A 5,460-nucleotide genomic window follows, 5' to 3' on the forward strand; every position below is an offset into this window, starting at 1 on the left:
ATGTCCCGAACAAACTATAGGCTAATGAAAGCTTAGGGAACTGCACACACTCAACTTCTAACCTGCTTGATCCCCCCCAATATGCCTTACTTATATCTGTACCAAGAGGCACAGTGTCATATTAAATTGGATATCTTTCCATATCAGTAGAGAATTTCTGTATTCCATTCAGTTGAATGTATTCCCCTATAGATTCACATTTGAGGGAAAATAGCCTTTAATCAGAGGATGCCCATCAGGGTGGCAGCTACCATCCTTCGTTGTGAGGGCATGTGCCCAAGGAAGTAGAGACATGGGTGGGATGTTAAAACAGGATAAAACAGGGACCTGAAAAGCACTCTCTCTTTGGGGCTTGTCCCTCTTGCTTCTCCCACTGCCATGAGAACATGTTTGGGCCAGCCTGCTGGCAGGATGTGAGAGGCACATGGAGGAGGACCGGTTTCCCCTGTTCACAGAGAGATGATCCAGAAGCATGAGCTTCCAGCCAAGAGCAAGCCTATGCCCAGACTTCAAGTCAGCCCTGCCAAGGAAAGAAAAGCCACGCAACCTAAACTATGACCCACAGACTCATGAGCTAAATACATAGTGTTAAGTCACTGAATTTGGGAGTTACTTAGTATGCATCATTATTTGTGGAGATAGTTACAGAAGGCACCAAGGCGGGGTTTAGAACTTCAGGGTCTCCAACTATACCTCCTGCTCCATAGAGGCTGGTTTTATTAAGAGCTGGCTTCTGGGAATTCCCTGTTGGTCCAGTGGTTAGGGCTCCGGGCTTCCACTGCAGGGGGCATGGGTTCGATCCCTGATCAGGGAACTAATATCTCACATGCCTTGCAGTGTGGCCAAAAAACAAAGATCTGGCTTCTTCTCTGTTGCCCGTGTAGATTTTAGGTTAAACCCTAACTTGAGAGGATTTCAAAGGCAGAAGCAATGGGTTGACATTGGTTTGTCCAGAGCCAGGATTAGGTTCCAACTGGCTACTGGCTTCTGGTGGAACAATCTTTTTGTAGCTGTTAAATATTCTGACTGTGAGGGAAGGGGGGTAACTGGTGGCTGGGAAAGGTATTCAGAAGCTAGGCCAAGTGTACAGGTGGTTGAGTCGAACTTGAGGATCAAATAAAAAGGGCTGAGCCATTGGAAACCTGGAGTTTTCACTTCCAAAGGATACAGTGGAACCAATGTGAGGAAGATTCAGTAAGTCCAACAAATAGGAGAATTAGCATCAAAAGAACTTAGGATCTTCGTAGAATAATCTTAAAGAAAATAAAGTAAATGAAGTTAAAAACTCAATGGAGCTGCTATACTGTAAATTAGAGTTAAAATACAATGAATACGTGAAGTACAGCTTAAGAAAAATATTAGTGTTTGAGGCTACCATCCAGAATGTAGCACAGAGAGATAAAGAATTAGAAAATATTAAAGAGTTCATTGTTACAGAGGATGGGACTTCCCTGGTGGTCCAGTGGTTAAGAATCCATCTTGCAACGCAGGGGACGCTGGTTCAATCCCTGGTTGGGGCACTAAGATCCCACATGCCACGGGGCAACTAAGCCCACACGCCACAACTAGAGGGCCCGTGTGCCGCAACTACAGAGCCCACATGCTGTGGAGCCTGTGTGCCACAACTACAGAGCCCATGCACTCTGGAGCCTGCACGCTACAACTAGAGAGAAGCCCACACACTGCAACGAAGAGCCCATGTGCTGCAACTAAGACGTGATGCAGCCAAAAAATAAATATAGTTTTAAAAAAACACACACATTTCTCATAAAAAAAAAAAAATTTACAGAGGATGGAATGAGAAGGTCCCACGCATGTCTGATGCAGAATCTAATCCAAAGGGAGAATAAGGAGAGCTTCTTTCAAAGTGGAAAACAAATGAGAATTTCCTAGAAATGAAGAACATCAATCCTCAGACTAAGGAAGCATACCACATCCCTCTCAAGTTACATGAAAATAAATCCACCTGGATGTCTTCCAGTGAAACTCAATACCAAATGCCAAGATGAAATCTTAGAAGAACCAAAGATGACCTACTATGAATGTAGGCTCACAGCAGATTTTTGTTTTGCAATGTTAGAGCCCAGGTGACAATGGAATAATATCTCTGAAGGATTGAGATTTAAAAAAAAACAAAAACTGTCAATCTAGAATTCACCATCCAGCTTAGCTATTTTTTAAGTGTAAGGGCACTCTTGCTGAAAGGACAACTAACCCTTGAGTGAGAAGAAAATGGAATCCAAAAATAAGTAGAATGTAAAGAGGCAATGGTGAGGAAAAAATAAAATACATTGGCAAGTCTAAAAAAGCAATGGTTGCATAAAACAACAATAATAGCTAACTTGAGGGAGATGTTAAAACAAGATAAATTTAAACGACTAGGCAACAACAATGCAGTAGATGGGAAGAACTGATGGGCATTCATTCTAAGGTCAGATTTGTTTGGGAGGTGGGTAGGAACACTGATTAAATTTATATGTTTGTATAAAATCAAATATGCATTCTAAAAATGTAACAGTATTACTGAAGAATTTTAGTTAATAAAAGTGGTAGGAATTACAGAATTATAAAGTCACCATTTTGCAACTCTTACTAAAATAACAGATTTAGACAAAGGTCAATGGATGAAACTTTTCAGCTAAAAAGGTAATGGGAAACTTTACAGTGGGAGGAGTCAGGCTGTCAGCACCTGAACCCACTGATTAAGTGTGCATTAAGAGTGGCACTACGTCAGGGTACACACTGCCTGATCACCTACAAGAAACGCTTAAAACAAGAAGAAGCCTAACCTGAATTTAAGCAAGACTTTAGAGCTTGCTTTCTGTTTTGAGGAAATACTAGGAATAGAGGAACAAGATAAATAACACAAGAACACAAACAGATAAATCCAGAATGTGAGATGTCTTACAGGAATCCAAATTATTAGAGGGAAAAAAAGATGCCAGCAACATTGCTGAATACAAAGTAATCAAAATTAGCCCCATCCTTGTTCCACAATTCTAATCAGAGTATGTAATTTTTAAATAAAGATCCCATTCTGAGGAATTTCCTGGTGGTCCAGTGGTTAGGATTCCGTACTCTCACTGCCGAGGGCCCGGGTTCAATCCCCGGTCAGGGAACTAAGATCCCACAAGCCGCATTGCGCGGCCAAAAAAAGAAAAAGATCCCATTCTGGGTAGCTACAAAAATTAGGATGAACCTGACGGAATATGGGCAAGACTTTTATGAAGAAAACCATGAAACTGTACTGAAAATCAATACAGGACCTAAATCAGTGAAGATCCTATGTTCGTGACTGTGAGGTTCAATAATAAATCATTTTTCCACAAATGAATCTATTAATGCAATTCCAAGAAAAAAATCAAAAAGGTTTTTTCATTTTTTAATGAAACTTGCCAAATCTGTCTTAAGAATTCATAATAAAAACTAAAGTGCCTCTGTAATCTTCCTCTCTGTTTTATTGTAAACCAAAACTTCTCTAAAAAGTCTTTAAAATTAAAAAAAGTGCCAAGAATAAAACAATTTAGAACTTGCCATATCAGATATTAAGATTTTTATCAAGACTGTGGTATGAGCAAGGGGAAAAATAGCCCAAGAAAGTTAGCATGAGACCCAGGCATATACATAAACCTGGTAAATGACGAGGGCAATATTGTCTATTAGAGGAGCAGAGTCACTCACTGAAATAGTAAATCAGAGGGGATGAGAGACTCACACCACACACAAAAATCAAGGCAGAAGCAAGTACTAAATATAAGATGCAAATCCTTAAACATTTTAGAAAGTAGAGAACATCTCTGACCTTGAGGTAACTACAGAAGCAAAGTTAAAATATGATTCATAGAATATGAGAAGATATTTCCAAGGCATGTTACAAAGGGTAATATCTATAATATGTTAAGAACTCTCAAATGAAGAAAATACTCAATATTTTAAAAAAGGCAAAGGAACACTGCTATATATAACGTAGGTAACTAATAAGGACCTACTGGAACTCTATTCAGTATGCTGTAATAACGTATATGGGAAAAGAATCTAAAAAAGAGTAGATATATGTATAACTGATTCACTTTGCTGTACAGTAGAAAGTAACGCAACATTGTAAATCGACTATACTTCAATAAATTTTTTTTTAAAAACTATGAGGCTGATTTTTGGCTCACTGATAAATTTAAGTATGGCGAGAGGCAGTGCATGAGAGTTGGAAAATATCCTAAGAGGTGAGAGAATTTGAAGAGGTTTGAAGGATAATTCGATTTTAGATTTTGTGTAGTCAGGTTGATTTCAAGGGCCAGAATAAAACCTGACACAGTCACGGCCGGGGCAGTTCATTTCCAATAATGAGGCATAGTTATTTGTGGAATTGTTGGTGGGGGAATATTGTTGGAGAGAACGAATCCAGTGAAGTTGCTTCTGGCTAATAGATATTTGATGGAATTGATTAAGAGCAGGTGTTTTCACTGATGATAATTAATGTAGAGAAGCGAGGTTGCCCTGGGAGCAGGAAGAAAAGAATTCCAGTGCTGTAGACAGCTGGGAGCGATGCGGTGATGAGAGTGACTAACAGGGCTCAGGCGTTCGTATATGACGCGTCAGGAGTTTCCATCATTAGGTCTTTGGAATGAAAACCTGTGAGGCAGGGTCTTCCTGTTCCCGCGAGGCTTCCAATGACCAGAGATGTTGCGGTAAAAGATACGGCTTTCCATAAACTTCCTATTGTTCGAATGTCTTGTTCATCGTTTGAATCGTGGATCATGGATCCGGAGCATAGAAACAATATGGCTTTGAAGAAGGCGCGTGTACAAATGTGCAGGAAGGCTCAATGAAGTTGATTCATGCCATTGTTACTATGATGAGGCCTACTTGGCTGGAAGTGGAGAAAACAACCATTTTTTGGATGTCGTTTTGGGTGAGAGCACCCGTTGCTGTAAAGGGTGTGGTGATTGCTCCTAAGCGTAATGCTGTTGTTTGAAGGAACTTGTTATTTTCTACTAGGGGGTAAATGAGAATAAGTAGAAAAATGCTGTTACCAGTCTTGTGTTTTTGTACTTGAGTGGAGTAGGGCTGGGGGCGGGGGAGGGGATGGGAGGGGTAGGGCCTTTGCTTGCTGTGGGAATTCAAGGGGGGAGGCCAAATGGGGCGGGTTTTTCAGTTGCAGCTGGAAAAGAAGTCCTATGAAAGGTAAGTTTGGGTAGTCTAGGTTATGTATAAAAATTTGTTGTAGGGCTTCCCTGGTGGCGCAGTGGTTGAGAGTCCGCCTGCCGATGCAGGGGAAGCGAGTTCGTGCCCCGGTCCGGGAGGATCCCACATGCCGCGGAGCGGCTGGGCCCGTGAGCCATGGCCGCTGAGCCTGCGCGTCCGGAGCCTGTGCTCCGCAACGGGAGAGGCCACAACAGTGAGAGGCCCGCGTACCGCAAAAAAAAAAAAAAAAAATTGGTTGTAAATCCCATGCATTTAAGT

General features: G+C 41.2%; 1 non-coding gene across 1 annotated transcript; it reads left to right on the plus strand.

The window, feature by feature from the left end:
- The first annotated feature begins 3,046 nt into the window (after positions 1 to 3,046).
- On the plus strand, positions 3,047 to 3,119 carry TRNAE-CUC (transfer RNA glutamic acid (anticodon CUC)). The gene has a single exon. It is a non-coding gene; the product is annotated as a tRNA-Glu (tRNA).
- The last annotated feature ends 2,341 nt before the right edge of the window (positions 3,120 to 5,460 follow it).

Source organism: Neophocaena asiaeorientalis, unplaced genomic scaffold (genome assembly GCF_003031525.2).
Source record: "Neophocaena asiaeorientalis asiaeorientalis breed wild unplaced genomic scaffold, Neophocaena_asiaeorientalis_V1.1 scaffold332, whole genome shotgun sequence".
In the NCBI taxonomy this organism is placed as follows: Eukaryota; Metazoa; Chordata; class Mammalia; order Artiodactyla; family Phocoenidae; genus Neophocaena; species Neophocaena asiaeorientalis.